This window comes from Ranitomeya variabilis, chromosome 4, assembly GCF_051348905.1.
Source record: "Ranitomeya variabilis isolate aRanVar5 chromosome 4, aRanVar5.hap1, whole genome shotgun sequence".
NCBI lineage: Eukaryota > Metazoa > Chordata > Amphibia > Anura > Dendrobatidae > Ranitomeya > Ranitomeya variabilis.
In genome coordinates this window covers 606168389-606192557 of record NC_135235.1, presented here as the reverse complement: position 1 = coordinate 606192557, position 24169 = coordinate 606168389, and the positions used below count along the sequence as shown (strand labels likewise).

General features: G+C 46.5%; 2 pseudogenes; both read left to right on the top strand.

Moving 5' to 3' along the window:
* The first annotated feature begins 425 nt into the window (after window positions 1–425).
* Window positions 426–580, top strand: LOC143770793 (U2 spliceosomal RNA; annotated as a pseudogene).
* Window positions 581–2074: 1494 nt separating this feature from the next.
* LOC143770761 (U2 spliceosomal RNA) lies at window positions 2075–2282 on the top strand (annotated as a pseudogene).
* Window positions 2283–24169: the final 21887 nt, after the last annotated feature.

Sequence of the window (24169 nt, the reverse complement as noted above, 5' to 3'; positions counted from 1 at the left end):
TATTACAGAGGTTGCATAAGGAAAAACGTTTGATTTATTTGCTGGACAGTGTCAAGAAAGTTATGTAGAGACTAAAAAGGTTTTCTTAAGAAATATAGTATGCCAAGTTTTGCACCTCTACAATTGGAATCAGCAAGTTTGAGTGAAAATACTTTGAATATTATCGCGGTTGTTGCTTTTGATCAAGGCTACAAATATTATACTTGAGTTATGTTTTTATTTAATGGTTTTACTTTGTAAATGTTAGAGTTGTGATATGATGTGTATTATTTTCAGTGTTGAGAATTTTGGAATTTTTGTTATGTCTTTATTAAATTAAGAAAACCATGAGGATGACAAGTTTTACTGTGTAAATGTTTGAGGAGTATCATACTGTTTTGCAATAAAACTAAACCTGAATGGTTTAAAAAAAAAAATCTGTTCTTATTGCTTCTCGGCCTTTTGGCTAAGATCAAGTGTAGTATCTTTTGAAAAGGTGGCCTGCTCCTACCACCCTAGTAAATTGAAACATTAATACACACTGGGTTAGTGCACTTGCTAGTACGCCAGGTGGCTCAAATAGCCATCTGGTGGAAACCATGGCCCCCAGGATTATTATTATTATTATTATTATTATTTATTGTTATAGCGCCATTTATTCCATGGTGCTTTAGAAGTGAGGAGGGGTATACATAATAAAAACAAGTACAATAATCTTGAACAATACAAGTCATAACTGGTACAGTAGGAGAGAGGACCCTGCCCGCGAAGGCTCACAATCTACAAGGGATGGGTGAGAATACAGTAGGTGAGGATAGAGCTGATCGTGCAGCGGTTGGTTGATCAGTGGTTACTGCAGGTTGTAGGCTTGTCGGAAGAGGTAGGTCTTCAGATTCTTTTTGAAGGTTTCGATGGTGGGCGAGAGTCTGATGTGTTGTGGTAGAGGGTTCCAGAGTAGGGGTGATACGCGAGAGAAATCTTGTATACGATTGTGGGAAGAGGAGATAAGAGGGGAGTAGAGAAGGAGATCTTGTGAGGATCGGAGGTTGCGTGTAGGAAAGTACCGGGAGAAGAGGTCACAGATGTATGGAGGAGACAGGTTGTGGATGGCTTTGTACGTCATGGTTAGGGTTTTGTGCTGGAGTCTCTGGGCAATGGGGAGCCAGTGAAGGGATTGACAGAGGGGAGAGTCCGGAGAATAGCGGGGGGACAGGTGGATTAGTCGGGCAGCAGAGTTTAGAATAGATTGGAGGGGTGCGAGAGTGTTTGAGGGGAGGCCACAGAGCAGGAGGTTGCAGTAGTCAAGGCGAGAGATGATGAGGGCATGGACTAGGATTTTTGCAGATTCTTGGTTGAGGAATGAACGGATTCGTGCAATATTTTTGAGTTGAAGTCGGCAGGAAGTGGAAAGGGCTTGGATATGTGGTTTGAAGGAGAGATCAGCGTCAAGGATAACCCCGAGGCAGCGAGCTTGTGGGACTGGGGAGAGTGGGTAGCCATTTACTGTAATGGATAGGTTCGTTGGGGGGGTCACGTGAGATGGGGGAAAGATGATGAATTCTGTTTTGTCCATGTTAAGTTTCAGAAATCTAGCGGAGAAGAAGGATGAAATAGTGGACAGACATTCAAAGTCATTGGGCTGAGTAAGTGTGAGGGCTTATGGTGCAATGTGCCCCAGGAGTGGTCGCCCTGGTGGGAGTCTGAGCTTGCTTGGAGTGAGATCCCGGGTAAGTTTTAGACTCCGTAGCACACCACACCTAGCCTTTCATACTTTCTTTAGCAACCCCTCCTATTTCTGGTCTTCTGGCCAGGATGGGGAATTTGTATAAACCCGGTCGAAGGTCTGGTCAGCTTTGGGCTGAGAAACCAACATGAAACAGAGCTCCTAGCTCCACCAGACTGGCAGTCTGGTTGGACGCTGGAAGCACAACAATGGCTCTCCCCCGGCCTCAGCTAGGGAGAGCATTGAAGATCCCTGACCCTCGCTGTGGCCTTCTGGCTCGGAGAGACAGGGATGATTTATTGGGGACCCTCTCCTCCGGGAAGGAACCACATGAATCCTCGCCTTGTGCCCTGTTTTTGTGTGACTTCGGTCACATTTTTCAGAGCCTTGGAAAGATGCTTCAAAATATAAAAAAAAAAAAAAAAAATCTGTTCTCATCAGTTTAATATCTGATACGTCCCCTATTTGGGGACCATATATTAAATGGATTTTTGGAACAGGGAGATGGAAGAAGAGCTTGCTCTGTCCACTCCACGCATTGACCCGTTATTGCAGTATCTCTGGGAACAGTGTTGTTGTTTTGATCTCCCCGAGGTCATTCATCCTTATGTTTATTGTCCTTTCACTAGGCACTGCTCCTAATAGCCAGTTTCCTACTCCACACTGATGAGGGGCAAATACCCCAAAACAGCTGTCTGTGGATGGATACCATGTTTTGGTATAAGTGGTTTTCCTTCATTGTATGCTGCCCTTCCCATGGTTGTTCCTTCCCGGTGAAAGACCTGGCTATTCATTGCTTGCGTTGAGAAACACGTGATGGTGTTCTCTGTGGCTCTTTTACATGCATCTTTATTCTTTAGTCGTGCGGAGGCAGCCATCTTTAGTCGTACGGAGGCAGCCATCTTCAGTCATGCGGAGGCAGCCATCTTTAGTCTTTAGTCGTGTGAAGGCAACCATCTTCAGTCTTTGGTCGTGCGGAGGCAGCCATCTTTAGTCTAGCGGAGGAAGCCATCTTTAGTCGTGCGGAGGCAGCCATCTTTATTTGTGCGGAGGCAGCCATCTTTAGTAGTGCAGAGGCAGCCATCTTTAGTCTTTAGTCGTGCGGAGGCAGCCATCTTTATTCGTGCAGAGGCAGCCATCTTTAGTCTTTATTCGTGCAGAAGCAGCCGTCTTTAGTCTTTAGTCTTGCGGAGGCAGCCATCTTTAGTCTTTATTCATGCTGAGGCAGCCGTCTTTAGTCTTTAGTCGTGCGGAGGCAGCCATCTTTAGTCATGCGGAAGCAGCCATCCTTAGTCTTAAATCGTGCGGAGGCAGCCATCTATAGTCTTTAGTCAAGCGGAGGCAGCCATCTTTAGTCATGCGGAAGCAGCCATCCTTAGTCTTAAATCGTGCGGAGGCAGCCATCTATAGTCTTTAGTCATGCGGAGGCAGCCATCTTTAGTCATGCGGAGGCAGCCATCTTTATTCTTTAGTCGTGCGGAGGCAGCAGTCTTTAGTCTTGCGGAGGCAGCCATCTTTAGTCTTTCGTCGTGCGGAGGCAGCCATCTTTATTCGTTAGTCATGCAGAGGCAGCCATCCTAAGTCGAACGGAGGTAGCCATCTTTATTTGTGCGGAGGCAGCCATCTTTAGTCTTTAATATTGTGGAGGCAGCAGTCTTTAGTCGTGCGGAGGCAGAAATCTTTAGTTGTGCAGAGGCAGACATCTTTAGTCACGTGGAGGCAGCCATCTTTAGTCATGCTGAGGCAGCCATCTTTTGCCTTTAGATGTGTGGAGGCAGCCATCTTTGGTTGTGGGGAGGCAGCCATCTTTAGTCTTTAGTCGTGTGGAGGCAACCATCTTTAGTCTTTGGTCATGCGGAGGCAGACATCTTTAGTCTTTAGTCGTGAGGAGGCAGCCATCTTTAGTCGTGCTGAGGTAGCCATCTTTAGTCGTGCGGAGGCAGTCATCTTTTGTCGTGCAGAGGCAGCCATCATTAGTCGTGCGAAGGCAGCAAAATTTAGTCGTGCGGAGGCAGCCATCTTTAGTCTTTAGTCGTGCGGAGGCAGCCATCTTTAGTCTTTAGTCATGCGGAGGCAGCTATCTTTAGTCTTGCGGAGGCTGCCATCTTTAGTCTTTAGTCGTGCGGAGGCAGCCGTCTTTAGTCGTGCGGAGGCAGCCGTCTTTAGTCGTGCGGAGGCAGCCATATTTAGTCGTGCGAAGGCAGCCGTCTTTAGTCCCATCGAAAATCGTGCGGAGGCAGCCATCTTTAGCCATGTGGAGGCAGCCATCTTTAGTCGTGCGGAGGCAGCCATCTTTAGTCTTTAGTCGTGCGGAGGCAGCCATCTTTAGTCTGCGGCTGAAGCAGTAGCAGGCAGGCAAGCAGGCAGTAGGGTCTACACCCTGCATCAGGAGTACCAAGTGAAGACCGCTGCCTGTTTTTTTTCTCTTGAATTTCCCTTTCGCCTTCACCTGGCACTCAGTCGTGCACATTGGAACAAAAGGGAGGAGTAGGGGTGGTAGTTTTGTTAAAATGGGTGGAGTTATGCAGATTAAAAACGCGTGGCTCGCAGCTTGATCAAACAGCAGAACCGTCATTGGGAAGGCTTCCAGTTTGCGAAAATGTTATCCTCAGGGCAATCGTTTGCTCCATCTCCACAAAGGGTATCAGTTTTAGGCCTTGGTGTGGCCCTAGTGCAGAACCATTTCTGGTTATCGCTTCTCAGCCTTTTGCTTAAGATCAAGTGCTGTGATCTAGCGATTGTTGCCTTGGTCTTGGCTTGGGGTGTCTGGGGTACCTGGCTCGTCAGCCTTGGGGGATTGCTCTCTTTTCACAAAGGGAGCTTCACCCCCTTGTATCTATTGGCGAGTTGGATTAGTCCCCGGACAACGGGAGGCGATCACTCATCTGGCATCCTTTGGGTGTTGAAGGTTTTTCTGATAACAGGAGGGAACTCTTATTGAAGATGGAGAAGATACAGCAGTATATGCACATTAGAAATGCTGTTCGATTCCATGTGGAAGAGCCAAATCGAGAAGGAAAAAATCTGGATTATTTGGCTAAATAAATCTTATTTGGAATTTTTTGTTTGGAGAAGGACGAGATACTTATCATCATGGACAACCCTCACCGAGGATATTATGATATCACTTTTTGTAGTGAAACAATATATATATATATATATATATATATACTAAATGTCTTGAGGAAGGACATACGTATAATGAATGTGGGAAAGGCAAAATATGTAATTTATGTAAAAAGTCTGGCCATATCTTTAGAGAGTGTCCAGAAAAGTCTGGTAAGTTAAAGGAGACTCAAATGCAAGACCAGAAAGTAGGTATTGCTAGTGAAGTTGTTGCAGGTGCTGATACATCAGCTAAAGAGACTTGTGAAGAGACGGAAGTGGTAAATGTAACTAGAGCTCCAGCTGGAGGGATGGAGATGAAAGAAGGAGGTAAAACCATAAATACATTTTTTTTTTTTGAAAGTCTGTTCTGTATGAAAGCTAGGACATTGAAGAATGCAAAGGGCAAAATGATTCTTAGATTTCTGGTTTCAGAGTTGGAAGCAATGTATAAAAGAGGGATTAGGTTTGATGCACATAAAGGCGCAGTGGAGAAAAGTTTTTTTGAAGATGAAAGAAGATTTTTTTGAAACTTATAAAGTGCACCAGGATATAACAAGGAATTGGGAATTTTATGATAAAACGGAGGAACTTGATTTAATGTTTTGGTATATAATGATTTACTATGCAGTCTCAGCAGGTTTTACCTTGTGATAAGATACAGAACTATACAGCGATGGTTTCAAGTACTTTTCCATTTCCATTTCTGGTTATCGCTTCTCGGCCTTTTGGCTAAGATCAGGTGTAGTGACCATATAGTTATTGCCTTAGTCTAGACTGGAAGGTGCCTGGGGGGATTGTCTCACTTATGGTGGGACGTCACCCCCCTGCTGCTATTAGGGAGCTGGATTAGTCCCCAGGCAATGAGTTGCGATCCCCCGGCGAAAGGCCGAGCCCGTGGTGACGGGTAAGCCTTAGCCAAACTGCTGCGATGCCATGTCGGTTACGACAATCCCCGTGAGTTTTTCGTACAGATTCTGAGAAATCTGTTGGGCGTTAAGGAGAGTGAAGTCTACTGCTTGCAGGAGAAGGGGCAGAACTCATATGTCCTAACAAGGGTTGAGCGACTTTCATTTTTTTTAAGATCGAGTCGGGTTTTGCGAAACCCGACTTTGTCCAAAGTCGAGTCGAGTGCAGTCGGCCGATTATCGCGAAAAGTCGGGGATCGACCGAAACATGAAACCCAATGCAAGTCAATGGAGAAGCATATTCGGCAGTGAGTGGAGGCCAGGAAAACACCTACAGTGCCCTTTTTAATGCCAAAAACATCCATTCTTGTTTCTGAAGCTTGTCAATCTTAATTAACTTTATAATAATTGTTGGGCATTGGAAATTGGGGGTCATTTGGCAAAAGTTGTGGGGGGTAGGGCTGGTTCAAGGTTTTAGTGGGCCCAGGAAACGTGGACTACTTCACGGCAGTGGAGCAGGGAGAGGTAAGTATTTCAACGTTGCAAGTGCTGTGATCCTGAGCAAGCAGGGGGGCCCACTCGTTCGCATTGGCACTGGCACAGGGCCCCTCAAAGTACAGCGGTGTGTTTGCACGGCGGGGGCGCCTCCCACCGACACTTTTGCGTACTCTGAGGGGCCCTGTGCCTGTGACGTCGCCAACGAGTATGCCCCCTACCTGTTAAAGAAACCTGCACTTTCATCTGCACCTTCCTCTTTGTCCCTGTGTAAGGTGGTATAGTATGCGGGAAGGGGAACCTGACTTTCAGCAGGGTCAGATTGTGGCTGTGTAGCGTGCAAGGGGAATGTAGTGGTCTGGGTCAAAGTACCACAAGACTCATGTAGCACCGGCTGGGCAATGGGCAGGATGAGGAGGAAACACTGATATAGGGCCAAATAATAAAGTGGGCTAAATGCAATTCAAAATTGGTAACAGGACTAACCAGGCAGCATTGCTTAGTTCAGTGGAGGACAACTGTAATGAGAGGCAGACACAGTTAGTAGGCCCAAATAATAAAGTGGGCAAAATAAAGTTCAGAATTGGTAACAGGAGTAAACAGGCGGCACTGCTTTGTTCAGTGAAGGAGAACACCTTTGAGCGGCAGACACCGTTAATAGGCCCAACCCAACTAGTAGGCCCTATGCAGTTTAATATTACAAACGAAGGCCGAAAGCCTGAAGATTAAAGGTCAGGAAAATAACAAAGGACAACACCAAGGTGCGGCACACACCGGTAGTAGGCCCCAACCACCAAATTTTTAAAAAACAGCACTTAATGAGAGCCAGAAGGTTGAAGCTCAGATTTATACAGTGGAGTACAATTTGAATTAGGGACTGCAGACAGACTTAGTAGGCTGTCCCCTGTGGACCATGCATCCACCACATTAACCCATTGCACCATAATGGACACGTAACCTTCCGTGGCCATGCCTACAGGTCCATGCGTCTGTTGTCAGGTGCACCTTTGTACTCACAGATTGCCAGAGTGCATGGACAATGCAGTCTTTTACATGCTGGTGGAGGGTTGGGATGGCTTTTCTCGCAAAAGAAGTGTCGACTGGTTAGCTTGTAGCGTGGTACAGCGTAGTCCATCATGGCTTTATTAATATTAAATAAAATATATACATAGGCTCTATGAACTTTTAAATAGGTTCCAGGGGTACACGGGCAGCATTGGTGTGGTCAGCGGAGGACGATTGCAAGGAGGGTCCGCAGACAGGCTTACTAGGCCTAAAATAAATAAAAATAGTTTCAATGCAGTTTTAAATAGGTTACATGGGTACACAGGCAGCATTGTTGTGGTCAGTGGAGGAGGATTGCAAGGAGGGACCGCAGACAGGCTTACTAGGCCTAAAATAAATAAAAATAGGCTCAATGCAATTTTAAATAGGTTACATGGGTACACAGGCAGCATTCTTGTGGTCAGTGGAGGAGGATTGCAAGGAGGGACCGCAGACAGGCTTACTAGGCCTAAAATAAATAAAAATAGGCTCAATGCAGTTTTAAATAGGTTACATGCATACAGAGGCAGCATTGTTGTGGTCAGTGGAGGAGGATTGCAAGGAGGGACCGCAGACAGGCTTACTAGGCCTAAAATAAATAAAAATAGGCTCTACGCAGTTTTAAATAGGTTACATGGGTACACAGGCAGCATTGTTGTGGTCAGTGGAGGAGGATTGCAAGGAGGGACCGCAGACAGGCTTACTAGGCCTAAAATAAATAAAAATAGGCTCTACGCAGTTTTAAATAGGTTACATGGGTACACAGGCAGCATTGTTGTGGTCAGTGGAGGAGGATTGCAAGGAGGGACCGCAGACAGGCTTACTAGGCCTAAAACAAACAAAAATAGGCTCTACGCAGTTTTAAATAGGTTACATGGGTACACAGGCAGCATTGTTGTGGTCAGTGGAGGAGGATTGCAAGGAGGGACCGCAGACAGGCTTACTAGGCCTAAAATAAATAAAAATAGGCTCTACGCAGTTTTAAATAGGTTACATGGGTACACAGGCAGCATTGTTGTGGTCAGTGGAGGAGGATTGCAAGGAGGGACCGCAGACAGGCTTACTAGGCCTAAAATAAATAAAAATAGGCTCTACGCAGTTTTAAATAGGTTACATGGGTACACAGGCAGCATTGTTGTGGTCAGTGGAGGAGGATTGCAAGGAGGGACCGCAGACAGGCTTACTAGGCCTAAAATAAATAAAAATAGCCTCTACGCAGTTTTAAATAGGTTACATGGGTACACAGGCAGCATTGTTGTGGTCAGTGGAGGAGGATTGCAAGGAGGGACCGCAGACAGGCTTACTAGGCCTAAAATAAATAAAAATAGTTTCAATGCAGTTTTAAATAGGTTACATGGGTACACAGGCAGCATTGTTGTGGTCAGTGGAGGAGGATTGCAAGGAGGGACCGCAGACAGGCTTACTAGGCCTAAAATAAATAAAAATAGGCTCAATGCAGTTTTAAATAGGTTACATTGGTACACAGGCAGCATTGTTGTGGTCAGTGGAGGAGGATTGCAAGGAGGGACCGCAGACAGGCTTACTAGGCCTAAAATAAATAAAAATAGGCTCAATGCAGTTTTAAATAGGTTACATTGGTACACAGGCAGCATTGTTGTGGTCAGTGGAGGAGGATTGCAAGGAGGGACCGCAGACAGGCTTACTAGGCCTAAAATAAATAAAAATAGGCTCAATGCAGTTTTAAATAGTTTACATGGGTACACAGGCAGCATTGTTGTGGTCAGTGGAGGAGGATTGCAAGGAGGGACCGCAGACAGGCTTACTAGGCCTAAAATAAATAAAAATAGGCTCTATGCAGTTTTAAATAGGTTACATGGGTACACAGGCAGCATTGTTGTGGTCAATGGAGGATTGCAAGGAGGGACCGCAGACAGGCTTACTAGGCCTAAAATAAATCAAAATAGGCTCTATGCAGTTTTAAATAGATTACATGGGTACACAGGCAGCATTGTTGTGGTCAGTGGAGGAGGATTGCAAGGAGGGACCGCAGACAGGCTTACTAGGCCTAAAATAAATAAAAATAGGCTTTAGGCAGTTTTAAATAGGTTACATGGGTACACAGGCAGCATTGTTGTAGTCAGTGGAGGAGGATTGCAAGGAGGGACCGCAGACAGGCTTACTAGGCCTAAAATAAATAAAAATATGCTCTATGCAGTTTTAAATAGGTTACATGGGTACACAGGCAGCATTGTTGTGGTCAGTGGAGGAGGATTGCAAGGAGGGACCGCAGACAGGCTTACTAGGCCTAAAATAAATAAAAATAGGCTCAAGGCACTTAGAGCTATCTCACAGGGGTACACAGGCAGCATTGGTGTGGTCAGTGGAGGACGATTGCAAATAGTGTCTGACACAGTTAGTACTCACAAAAAATAAATAGATGTTAATGTCTCGCAAAACAACAACAACAAAAAAAAGTGTGGCATACTTAGGTACAGGGGTGGGCTCATCTGCTGAGTTTCTGACATAGTAATTTGGCAGTAAGTTTTTACTGGTGTCAATGTAGGACACTGACCCAGACTACTTTAACTAGCATCATAGATGTCAACAAATTGGTATTGTCAGTGCCAGGCATTGAATGATGTCAGCTCATAGACTAAACATTGGTGGAGCTGTGAGAGATAATTTTGCACGTGGTAGAGCACAGTTTGAGCCTGGAGGGGTGAACTCTCTTGTGGCCGGCGGTAGTCCCAGGGCCCCTCATGTTTCAACGGTGTGTCTGACGTTGGGTGCGTGCCGCCAGAGACACTTTATTGTACTATGAGGGACCCAGTGGCAGTGCCGTCGACCAAAAGCGGGCACACCCACATCTTCAGACAAACGGCACTCTAACGGGTGCTTGCGCCAAGTGGCGAGACCACGGCCCCGTGGGGGGAGTTTTCCCATTGAGGGAGGTGTAAACATGTCGTATGCTGGACAAACAGCTGCTGCAAATTAAGAGATTGGAACACTCAGTAAGACCAGTCCACATTTAGACCTTTTTTATAGGAAAGCTAGGTGTCAGCCGGGAAAGGTGGGGCAAAATAATTTGAAATCCAGGAGTGGTTCATTTTAATGAAGGTTAGATCATCCACATTTTGGGTAGCCAGACGAGTCCTTTTTTCGGTTAATATTGAACCAGCAGCACTGAACTCTTTCTGATGGCACACTAGCTGCTGGGCAAGCAAGCTCCTGCAATGCATATTCTGCCAATTCAGGCCAGGTGTCTAATTTGGATGCCCAGTAATCAAATGGGAATGACGGTTGAGGGAGAACATCGATAAGGGATGAAAAATAGTTAGTAACCATACTGGACAAATGTTGTCTCCTGTCACTTTGAATAGATGCTGCAGTACCTGTCCTGTCTGCGGTCATTGCGAAATCACTCCATAACCTGGTCAGAAAACCCCTCTGTCCAACGCCACTTCTGATTTGTGCACCTCTAACACCTCTGCCCTGTAGCCCCCTGCAGCTCGTGTGAGAACCATCACCGGCGCTGTGTGCTGGGAATGCCTGAATCAAACGGTCTACAAGAGTTGCTTGTTTTGTTGCTAATATTTGTTCGAGGTTCTCATGTGGCATAATATTTAGCAATTTGCCTTTATAGCGAGGGTCAAGGATGTAGGCCAACCAGTAATCGTCATCGGTCATCATTTTAATAATGCGTGGGTCCCTTTTGAGGATACGTAAGGCATAATCCGCCATGTGGGCCAAAGTTCCAGTTATCAAATCTGCGGTTGTGCTGGTTTGAGGGGCAGTTACAGGCAAATCTACGTCACTTGTCTCCCTTAAAAAACCAGAACCCGGCCTTGCAACGCCACTAATTTCTGTTGGCCCAGGAGAAGCTTCCTCATTAAAAAAGTACTCATCCCCATCATCCTCCTCATCCTCTTCGCCCGCTACCGCGTCCTCTCCACGGCCCTGACCAGACAATGGCTGACCGTCATCAAGGCTTTCCTCTTCCTCGGCTGCAGACGCCTGCTCCTTTATGTGCGTCAAACTGTGCATCAGCAGACGCATTAGGGGGATGCTCATGCTTATTATGGCGTTGTCTGCACTAACCAGCTGTGTGCATTCCTCAAAACACTGAAGGACTTGACACAGGTCTTGTAGCTTCGACCACTGCACACCTGACAACTCCATGTCTGCCATCCAACTGCCTGCCCGTGTATCCTCACACAAATACATAACAGCACGCCTCTGTTCGCACAGTCTCTGAAGCATGTGCAGTGTGGAGTTCCACCTTGTTGCAACGTCGATGATTAGGCGATGCTGGGGAAGGTTCAAAGACCGCTGATAGTTCTGCATACGTCTTGAGTGTACGGGCGAACGGCGGATATGCGAGCAAAGTCTGCACACTTTGAGGAGCAGGTCGGGAAACCCCGGATAACTTTTCAGGAAGCACTGCACCACCAGGTTTAAGGTGTGAGCCAGGCAAGGAATGTGTTTCAGTTGGGAAAGGGCTATGGCAGCCATGAAATTCCTTCCGTTATCACTCACTACCTTGCCTGCCTCAAGATGTACAGTGCCCAGCCATGACTGAGTTTCTTTCTGCAAGAACTCGGACAGAACTTCTGCGGTGTGTCTGTTGTCGCCCAAACACTTCATTGCCAATACAGCCTGCTGACGCTTGCCACTAGCTGTCCCATAATGGCACACCTGGTGTGCAACAGTGGCAGCTGCGGATGGAGTGGATGTGCGACTGCGGTCTGTGGACGAGCTCTCGCTTCTGCAGGAGGAGGAGGAAGAGGAGGAGGGGGGCGAACGCCTACAGCCAACTCTTTCCTTGACCGTGGGCTAGGCAGAACTGTCCCAATATTGCTGTTCCCTGTGGACCCTGCATCCACCACATTCACCCAGTGTGCCGTGATGGACACGTAAGGTCCCTGGCCATGCCTACTGGTCCATGCATCTGGTGTCAGGTGCACCTTTGTAGTCACAGACTGCCTGAGTGCATGGACGATGCAGTCTTTAACATGCTGTTGGAGGGCTGGGATGGCTTTTCTAGAAAAGAAGTGTCGACTGGGTAGCTCATAGCGTGGTACAGAGGAGTCCATCAGCGCTTTGAAAGCTTCGCTTTCAACTAACCGGTAGGGCATCATCTCTAATGAGATTAGTCTAGCAATGTGGGCGTTCAAACCCTGTGTACGCGGATGCGAGGATGAGTACTTCCTTTTCCTAACAAGAGTCTCATGTAGGGTGAGCTGGACTGGAGAGCTGGAGATCGTGGAACTAGCGGTGGTGGCGGTGGACATGGCAGACAGAGAGGGTTGGAGATGGTATTCTTGCCGGTGCCCTACATGCAGTGTTTCCTACTACTAACCTGGTGATTCCCTGACTGCTTTGGCCTGGAGACAAAAGCTGCACAGATACTGCAGGTGTTGCGGGAAATGGTAGGCTTACAGTGAGGGAAGGGATGTAGCGTTGCTGACTAGCTTCATTGGCCGAGGGTGCTGCAACCTTTAGGCACGTTTGGTAGTTAGTCCAGGCTTGCAAATGCATCGTGGATAAATGTCTATGCATGCAACTTGTATTTAGACTTTTAAGATTCTGACCTCTGCTTAAGGTAGTTGAACATTTTTGACAGATGACTTTGCGCTGATCATTTGGATGTTGTTTAAAAAAATGCCAGACTGCACTCTTTCCACTATCGGATACCTTTTCAGGCATTGCAGACTGAGCTTCTTTAACCAGATGGCCACGCTGTCCTCCAACTGGTTTTGGTTTTGCCACGCGTTTTTGGCCAGATACGGGCCAGGCAGATGGAACCTGTTGTGATGTTGATGCCTGCTGCGGCTCCTGCTCCTCCTCCACTTCAGAACTACTGCCGCCTGCACCCTGTTCCCCCAATGGCTGCCAATTGGGGTCAACAACTGGGTCATCTATGACCTCCTCTTCTATGTCGTGTGCAACTTCGTCTGTGTCACCGTGTAAGCCGGTGGTATAGCGTTCGTGACGGGGCACCATAGTCTCAGCTGGGTTTGATTCTGGCTCAGTACACTGCGAGGGCAATGTTCTGGTCTGAGTCAAAGTAACAGCATAGTAATCTGGCTGTGGCTGTGCATCAGTGCACTCCATGTTCGATTCAACTTCGAATGGGCATGGCCTGTTAACTGTTTCACTGTCTAACCCAGGAACGGTATGTGTAAAGAGCTCCATGGAGTAACCCGTTGTGTCTCCTGACGCATCCTTCTCTCTTGTTCTGGGTGAAGAAGACAAGGAAGCGACTTGTCCCTGACCGTGAACATCCACTAATGACGCGCTGCTTTTACATTTTGCACTTTCAGAAGAGGAGGCAAAAGAGCTAGAGGCTGAGTCAGCAAGGAAAGCCAAAAATTGTTCTTGCTGCTCCGGCTTTAAAAGCATTTTTTCTACTCCCAGAAAAGGTAGCGTTCGAGGCCTTGAGTAGCCAGACGATGAACCTGGCTCAACAACTCGAGACTTAGGTGCTGTACTGCTTTTACCACGACCACCTGATGCTCCACCACCACTACCATCTTTACCAGCTGACAATGACCGCCCACGGCCACAACCTCTTCCACCAGACTTCCTCATTGTTTGCAAAACGTAACCAAAGTAACGGTATTTGTAACTGTAAAACAACTTATAAGGTGAACTCTAACTTCTGTAGGATTTATATACACCTTTATAGGTGGCTGACACTGAAAGGAAAACCAGGCCCAATGTTACACACTAGGTTTTCTGTGCCCCAATAATTTGAGACAGATGGCACACACACGACTGGCACTCAAGCAGAAATGCCAATCTTAATCTCCCACTATTTATTTATTTTTTTACAGGGAGAATAAAAAAAAAAAAAAAATGGCCCAGTATTACACACTGGTTTTCTGTGGCACACAATGAGAGACAGATGCCACACACAGCAATGGCACAGAGGCAGACTTGCCAATCTTTATCTCCCACTATTTATTTTTTTACAGGGAGAATTAAAAAAAAAAAAAAAAAAAAAAGGGCCCAGTATTACACACTGGTTTTCTGTGGCACACAATGAGAGACAGATGCCACACACAGCAATGGCACAGAGGCAGACTTGCCAATCTTTATCTCCCACTATTTATTTTTTTTTTTCAGGGAAAATTTACAAAAAAAAAAAATGGCCCAGTATTACACACTGGTTTTCTGTGGCACACAATGAGAGACAGATGCCACACACAGCAATGGCACAGAGGCAGACTTGCCAATCTTTATCTCCCTGCAGTAATCTCAGAAAAGTATGGCAGGCAGCTATAAAAAGGACTGCTGCACACAAAAGTGTGGACAAACAAACAAGATAGCTGTGCAGAAAGGAAGGAACAACAGGATTTGTGCTTTGAAAAAAGCAGTTGGTTTGCACAGCGGCGTACACACACAGCAACACAGCTATCAGGGAGCCTTCTAGGGCAGCCCAATGAGCTACAGCGCTGAGGGAAAAAAATGTAGCTTCCACTGTCCCTGCAAACAAAAGGTCGTGTTGGACAGTGGAAATCGCTACAGCACAAGCGGTTTGGGGATGAATGTACCCTGCCTAACACTATCCCTGCTTCTGACGAAGCGGCAGCAACCTCTCCCTACACTCAGATCAGCAGCAGTAAGATGGCGGTCAGCGGGAACGCCCTTTTATAGCCCCTGTGATGCCGCAGAAAGCAAGCCAATCACTGCAATGCCCTTCTCTAAGATGGTGGGAACTGAGATCTATGTCATCACACTGCCCACACTCTGCGTCCACCTTCATTGACTGAGAAATGGCACTTTTAGCGTCATTGAAACGCGACTTTGGCGCGAAAGTCGCGTACCGCATGGCCGACCCCACACAGGGATCGGGTCGGGTTTCATGAGACGCCGACTTTGCCAAAAGTCGGCGACTTATGAAAATGACCGATCCGTTTCGCCCAACCCTAGTCCTAACGCTAATGACCAAGGTTGCCTGTCAAAACTTCTATGAACGAGTTAAGGGCGAGTGTTATGATCCTAGTGGCAAGGATCGCAGGTTGGACTAGCTAAGTAACTGAACAGACTACTAGCTCTGGGGAAGTGGTAACTAGATTGACCGCAACCTGATCCTATCCACAAACAACTATAGGCAGCCGTGGAACGTTACCTAAAAAATCCTAGACGTCTCGTCACGGCCTGAGAAACTGACTATTCCTGGAGGGAAAGTAAGTCCTCACTTGCCTCAGTGGAAGACCCCAAAGATATAGAATAGCCCCCCACAAATATTAACGGTGAGTTAAGGGGAAAGCACAAACGCAGAGATGAAATCAGATTTAGCAAATGAGGCCCGCTAATACTAGATAGCAGAAAATAGGAAGGAAACTGTGCGGTCAATAAAAAACCCTATTCAAAATATCCACGCAGAAATTGCTCAAGCCCCCGCACCAACTAACGGTGCGGGGGAAGCAACTCCGTACCCCAGAGCTTACCAGACTAGACTCATCATACACAGAAATCATATTGCAGGCAGATGAGCAAAAAATATTCAAACAGAACTTAGCTTATCCTGAAGAGGCAGAAAACGAGATAATCAGGAGTAATTAGAATAGCACTGAATACATTGACAGCCGGCAACAAGTGGAAGTGAAGCAGAGCTAAATAGGAGCCTCCCTGGTGAATAACGAGGCAGCTGATCCAGCAGACCCGCAGGATAATAAACCAAACCACCAGGGGGAGCCAAAAAAAACAAAGTCACGCAATACCATCTGTGACCACAAGAGGGAGCCTGAAAACGGAGTTCACAACAGGCGAGCATTACAGCAAGCTGTTGGATGGAGTGGTCTTCACTGGTCTGTATGGTGAACTTGACGTACCCCTCATGGTGCATATTTTCAATCCTCATGTGTCCAGAGAGGATATTGAGCTGTTCCTTATCAGATACTGCACATCTGTAAGGTTCACGGGGAACGTCAAAGGGAGAAGCGGTTTCTGGAATGGAAAGCGACACTTCATGGTACGCTTTAGACCTGACCCTGGGGGGTGGAAGGCATTATGCACCCCCCTCCACAGTGGTGCTGGGGAGAGACCACGGCTATCTGTTCTACAATGGACAGCCATTCAGATGCATGAAGTGTGGCGACCTTGGTCATATGCAGAGTGACTGCAAAAAAGAGCGGATGAGTCAGTGCCACAAATGTGGTAAATGGGGTCATGCCTCAAAGGACTGCAAAAGTGAAAAGACCTGCAGTAGTTGTGGACAGTTTGATCACCTGTTCAGCAATTGTCCAAAGCGGACAAGGTTTTGTGGTGGCTCTCGGGCACCTGCAGCTATCTCCACAGGGATCCCTGCTGATGGCGGCGGGGCAAGCTCAGTAGTCACCGGTGTGAGCTTTGCGGACATCACTGCGGGTCTTATGCGGTCTGACTCAGTTGAAGTTCGGACGGTACCCATGTCTAATGAGTCGGCTCCCACAGCCGAAGTGGTACTTTTGCCTACTCCTGCGGGTGTCCAGGTTCCGCCTGGTGGGGAGGTGGCACTTCCTCAGAGGAGATCTGAGAATGATCAAAAAAAAGAGGCGGATATCCAGAGCGGTTGGTGCCATTCCAGATGCCCATCCAGATCTCCATCCGGAGGTCCCTGTTGATGACCATGCTGTCGTTGGATCTGATGTCTGCCCTGAAACTGGTCCAGAGGCCCAGCCAGATGCCTTTCCAGAGGAATGTCCTGATGCTTGTTCGAGGGATGGAGTTCATGAGTCAACCGATGATCATGGTGCCAGATCTGATGGTCACCCTGGTTCGAGAGATGCATTTATTGGTGGCCCTGGCGGGGTTGTGGATGTTTTACCAGCTGCAGTGCCTGGAGTGGACCCTGCGGACCAGATGGATCTCACTGTCAAGAGGAGCCGTAAGGAGACTCGGGAGGAGGAGTGCCCGCCTGAGTCGTCCCGTAAAATCTTTCTGGCTGTTGCTTCACAACTTCTCAGCCCAGAAGGGACTAATCTAATAGAGGAATACACGGACTCCGATGATACTGCCAGCTTATTGACTGTGTCTTCTTTATCACCTGCCATATAACAGCTTATTGAGTCTGATTCTGAGAGCCTAGAATCAATAAAAAGACTTAACATGGCAGACATCCGCATTGCCTCACTGAATGTGAGAAGCCTAAAGAGCCCCACTAGGAGGGCTGCTTTGTTTGCATGACTAATGACTGAGGCTATGTGCACACGTCAGGATTTCTAGGAGAAATTTTCCTGACAAAAACCGGACATTTCTGCCAGAAATCCGCATGCATTTTTTTCGTGTTTTTTTCATGCGTCTTTGACACGTTTTTTGTGCGTTGTTTTCCAAATGCATAGAATTGCAGGAAAAATGCTGAAAATCCGCAAAATTAATGAACATGCTGCTTTTTTTTACCGTGATGAGTTTTTTTTGCAGAAAAAAACGCACCATGTGCACAAAACATGCAGAATGCATTATAAATGATAGGATGCATAAAGTAAGCATTTTTAATGAGTTTTTATAGCGTTTTTATCATGAAAAAATGCGAAAAGAAAGCGAAAAAACCTGAACGTGTGCACATACCCTCAGCTTTGAGGTCTATTTCCTGCAAGAGTGTGGTATTGATCATGGACTATCATATCCCAACCTAATTAAAGACTGGACAGCAGGACCCTCCGTCTGGTCAGGGTCAAATGAAAATAAAGCTGCCGGGTTTGGGATTTTATTTAAAGGTCAAAATGTGAATATTTTATCTGTCACTGAAATCATTCCAGGTCGTGCCTTATTAACCCACATTGTTTTAAATGGTTGACACTGAGGACTAAGAGCACGCTGGTGCTCGAAACGCTTCCAGTTGGGTGTTGGTTACTTTCCCCTACCGACCATGCCGGTCAAGTCTCAGCAGCGTTTCAACATATACTAATAAAGTTTCTATGTTTTATTCCTGGAGCTGGAACCATTTCTTCTTTATCAATAAGTCTGTTAAGACACCTAGTGACAGATCTTAAATTATTAGATGCATGGAGGAAGTCCCACCCTTCTGACCCAGGATACACTTGGAAGGGTAGAGGGCTGTCTTCCCGTATTGATTTTATTTTCTGTTCTAATGATGTTTTTAAATCCAGAAATGCAGGGCTGATGGAAAACATCTTTTCTGATCATGTATTGCTACATACCAACCTGCAGGTTCCTGGGAATGCAAGTGTAGGTAAAGGTATGTGGAAACTGGACACACTCCTTCTAGAAGACGAGTTGGTAAGGGCAGACTTTATAGCCAAATATGAATCCTGGAGGGGGCGGAAACACCCAAAACAGAGTATGCTGGGGTGATGGGAATGTGTTAAAACTTGCATTAAAGAGTTTTTCATCATAGTGGGTAAAAGAAAGGCACGTGAAAAAAGGAAATGTTTTAGAGATTTTAATGTCAGGCTGCAGTGTTATGACCCCAATGGCAGAGGGTCTCAGAAATAAATACCAAGTCTGCAAACACAAAAAAACAGCTCATAGGGCAGTGGTAACTGGGCTGACCGTATATCTAATCCTAGCACCACAAATAGCAGCAGCCGTGGAACGGGCCTACGTTGGTTCTAGACGTCTCGCGCCAGCCGGAGAACTAACTAACCCTAGAAGGGAAAAGATAGACCTTTCTTGCCTCCAGAGAAAAGACCCCAAAAGTTGGATACAAGCCCCCAACAAATAATAACAGTGAGGTAAGGAGAAAAGACAAACGTAAGAATGAACTAGGTATTTAGCAAAGAGAGGCCCACTGACTAATAGCAGAATATAGTAAGATGACTTATACGGTCAGCAAAAACCCTATCAAAATTTCCACGCTGGATATTCAAGAACCCCCGAACCGTCTAACGGCCCGGGGGGAGAATACCAGCCCCCTAGAGCTTCCAGCAAAATCAGGAATCACATTTAGTACAAGCTGGACAAAAAATAAGAGCAATACAAATAACCAAAAAACAAGGAAGCAGGACTTAGCTTAATTTTGCAATAACCAGGACCAGCAGACAGAAGCAAACAGAAAGGACTGATTACAACGATGCCAGGCACCAGACTGAGAATTCAGGAAGTTCATATAGCAACACCCCTGGACTAACGACCCAGGTGGGTGCCAAACTGAGGAAAGACAATCCCAGAATCATATCACTAGTGACCACAAGAGGGAGCCAAAAAAGTCTAATTCACAACAGTACCCCCCCTTTAAGGAGGGGTCACCGAACCCTCACCAAGACCACCAGGGCGATCAGGATGAGCAGCGTGAAAGGCACGAACTAAATCGGCCGCATGCACATCAGAGGCAACCACCCAGGAATTATCCTCCTGACCATAGCCCTTCCACTTGACCAGATACTGAAGCCTCCGCCTGGAGAGACGAGAATCCAAGATCTTCTCTACCACGTAATCGCCCTCAACCAACACCGGAGCAGGAGGCTCAACAGAAGGAACCACAGGTACAACGTACCGCCGCAACAAAGACCTATGGAACACGTTGTGAATGGCAAACGACACCGGAAGATCCAAGCGAAAGGACACAGGATTAAGGATTTCCAATATCTTGTAAGGACCGATGAAGCGAGGCTTAAATTTAGGAGAGGAGACCTTCATAGGAACAAATCGAGAAGACAGCCATACCAAATCCCCAACACGAAGTCGGGGACCCACACCGCGGCGGCGGTTGGCAAAACGCTGAGCCTTCTCCTGTTACAACTTCAAGTTGTCCACCACATGATTCCAAATCTGCTGCAACCTATCCACCACAGAATCTACCCCAGGACAGTCAGAAGGCTCCACATGTCCCGAGGAAAAACGAGGATGGAAACCAGAGTTGCAGAAAAATGGCGAAACCAAAGTAGCGGAACTAGCCCGATTATTAAGGGCAAACTCAGCCAACGGCAAGAAGGTCACCCAATCATCCTGATCCGCAGAAACAAAACACCTCAAATAAGCCTCCAGAGTCTGATTAGTTCGCTCCGTTTGTCCATTAGTCTGAGGATGAAAGGCAGACGAAAACGACAAATCAATGCCCATCTTAGCACAAAAGGATCGCCAGAACCTGGAAACAAACTGGGATCCTCTGTCAGACACGATATTCTCAGGAATGCCGTGCAAACGAACCACATTCTGAAAGAACAAATTTACCAGATCGGAAGAGGATGGCAGCTTAGGCAAAGATACCAAATGGACCATCTTGGAAAAGCGATCACATACCACCCAGATGACAGACATGCCCTGAGACACCGGAAGATCTGAAATGAAATCCATGGAAATGTGTGTCCAAGGCCTCTTCGGGACAGGCAAGGGCAAGAGCAACCCGCTGGCACGAGAACAGCAAGGCTTAGCTCGAGCACAAGTCCCACAGGACTGCACAAATGACCGCACATCCCGTGACAAGGAAGGCCACCAAAAGGACCTAGCCACCAAATCTCTGGTGCCAAAAATTCCCGGATGCCCTGCCAACACCGAGGAATGAACCTCGGAAATGACTCTGCTGGTCCACTTATCAGGAACAAACAGTCTGTCAGGTGGACAAGAGTCAGGTCTACCAGCCTGAAATCTCTGCAACACACGTCGCAAATCCGGAGAAATGGCCGACAAGATAACTCCCTCTTTAAGAATACCAACTGGTTCTGCGACTCCAGGAGAGTCAGGCACAAAGCTCCTTGAAAGAGCATCAGCCTTTACATTCTTTGAACCTGGTAAATACGAGACCACAAAGTCAAAACGGGAGAAAAACAATGACCAACGGGCCTGTCTAGGATTCAGGCGTTTAGCAGACTCGAGATACATCAGATTTTTCAGATTTTTGTGATCAGTCAAGACCACCACACGATGCTTAGCACCCTCGAGCCAATGACGCCACTCCTCAAATGCCCACTTCATGGCCAGCAACTCCCGATTGCCAACATCATAATTCTGCTCAGCAGGCGAAAACTTCCTAGAGAAAAAAGCACATGGTCTCATTACAGAGCAACCAGGGCCTCTCTGCGACAAAACGGCCCCTGCCCCAATCTCAGAAGCATCCACTTCAACCTGAAAGGGAAGTGAGACATCAGGCTGGCACAAAACAGGCGCTGAAGTAAACCGGCGCTTCAACTCTTGGAAAGCTTCCACGGCTGCAGGAGCCCAGTTAGCAACATCAGAACCTTTCTTGGTCATATCCGTCAAAGGTTTAACAACGCTAGAAAAATTAGCGATAAAACGACGGTAGAAGTTAGCAAAACCCAAGAACTTCTGAAGACTCTTAACTGACGTGGGTTGAGTCCAATCATGAATAGCTCGGACCTTGACTGGGTCCATCTCCACCGCAGAAGGGGAAAAAATAAAACCCAAAAAGGGAACCTTCTGTACCCCAAAGAGACACTTTGAGCCCTTAAACAAAGCATTCTCACGCAAGACCTGAAACACCATCCTGACCTGCTCTACATGCGAGTCCCAATCATCAGAAAAAAACAGAATATCATCCAGATAAACAATCATAAATTTATCCAGATACTTCCGGAAAATATCATGCATAAAGGACTGAAACAATGAAGGAGCATTAGAGAGCCCAAAAGGCATCACCAATTACTCAAAATGACCTTCGGGCGTATTAAATGCAGTTTTCCATTCATCTCCTTGCTTAATGCGCACAAGGTTGTACGCACCACGAAGATCTATCTTGGTGAACCACTTGGCACCTTTAATCCGGGCAAACAAGTCCAACAACAGAGGCAAAGGATACTGAAATTTAACAGTGATTTTATTCAGAAGCCGATAGTCAATACAAGGTCTCAAAGATCCGTCCTTCTTGGCCACAAAAAAGAATCCCGCACCAAGAGGGGAAGAGGATGGACGGATATGCCCCTTCTCCAGAGATTCCTTGATATACGAACGCATTGCGGTATTCTCAGGTACAGACAGATTAAATAGTCTTCCCTTAGGAAATTTACTACCTGGAATCAAATCTATAGCGCAGTCACAGTCCCTATGAGGAGGCAGAGCACTGGACCTGGACTCGCTGAATACATCCTGAAAATCAGACAAATACTCAGGAACTTCCGAAGGAGTAGAGGAAGCAATAGACACCGGCAGGGAATCACCATGAATTCCCTGACAGCCCCAACTTGACACAGACATTGCCTTCCAATCCAAGACTGGATTATAGGTCTGTAACCATGGCAGACCCAAAACGAACAAATCATGCATTTTATGCAGAACAAGAAAACGAATCACCTCCCGATGTTCAGGAGTCATGCACATGGTTACCTGTGTCCAAAACTGCGGTTTATTTTCCGCCAATGGCGTAGCATCAATACCCCTAAGAGGGATAGGATTTACCAACGGCTCAAGAACAAAACCACAGCGCTTGGCAAATGACAGATCCATAAGACTCAGGGCAGCACCTGAATCCACAAACGCCATAACAGGGTAGGAAGACAATGAGCAAATTAAAGTCACAGACAAAATAAATTTAGGTTGCAAATTACCAATGGCGACAGGACTAACAACCCTTGTTAGGCGTTTAGAGCATGCTGATATAACATGTGTAGAATCACCACAGTAAAAACACAACCCATTCTGACGTCTATGATTTTTCCGTTCATTTCTAGTCTGAATTCTACCACATTGCATTAAATCAGGTGTTTGTTCAGACAACACCACAAGAGGATTAGCGGCTTTGCGCTCCCGCAAACGCCGGTCAATTTGAATAGCCAGCGCCATGGAATCATTCAGACTTGTAGGAATGGAGAAACCCACCATCACATTCTTAATGGCTTCAGAAAGGCCATTTCTGAAATTTGCGGCCAGAGCACACTCATTCCACTGAGTAAGCACGGACCATTTCCGAAATTTTTGGCAATACACTTCAGCTTCATCCTGGCCCTGAGAAATAGCCAGCAAGGCTTTTTCTGCCTGAATTTCAAGATTGGGTTCCTCGTAAAGCAATCCGAGCGCCAGAAAAAACGCATCAATATTTGCCAATGCCGGATCTCCTGGCGCTAGCGAGAAGGCCCAATCCTGAGGGTCGCCCCGTAAAAAAGAGATAACAATTTTAACTTGCTGAGCTGAGTCTCCAGATGAACGGGGTCTCAGAGATAGAAACAATTTACAATTATTCCTGAAATTCCTAAACTTAAATCGGTCTCCAGAGAACAGTTCAGGAATAGGTATTTTAGGTTCAGACATTGGACTACTGGTAACAAAATCTTGTATGCCCTGCACACGAGCAGCAAGCTGATCCACACTTGTAATCAAAGTCTGGACATTCATGTCTGCAGCAAGCACAAGCCACTCAGAGGTAAAGGGGAGGAAGAAAGAGGAAAAAAAAAAAAAAAAAACTCAGAATTTCCTTTCTTATAATCCCACTTCTGCAATGCATTAAACATTCAACTTTGGCCTGGCATACTGTTATGACCCCAATGGCAGAGGGTCTCAGAAATAAATACCAAGAACCCCCGAACCGTCTAATGGCCCGGGGGGAGAATACCAGCCCCCTAGAGCTTCCAGCAAAATCAGGAATCACATTTAGTACAAGCTGGACAAAAAATAAGAGCAATACAAATAACCAAAAAACAAGGAAGCAGGACTTAGCTTAATTTTGCAATAACCAGGACCAGCAGACAGAAGCAAACAGAAAGGACTGATTACAACGATGCCAGGCACCAGACTGAGAATTCAGGAAGTTCATATAGCAACACCCCTGGACTAACGACCCAGGTGGGTGCCAAACTGAGGAAAGACAATCCCAGAGTCATATCACTAGTGACCACAAGAGGGAGCCAAAAAAGTCTAATTCACAACACTGCAGACTCTCCATAAGCTCAAGGAGTGGGGAGTGCCTGGGTTGGATGGCGATATGGCAAAAATTAAAACTGAAATCCACAAACTCCTGAAGCTAAAGGATAAAGAGATAATTTTTAGTGCCCGTGTAAAATATTTAGAAGAGAGTGAGTCATGTTCAAGGTTGTTCTTTAAAAAAGTTAATGATAAAAAA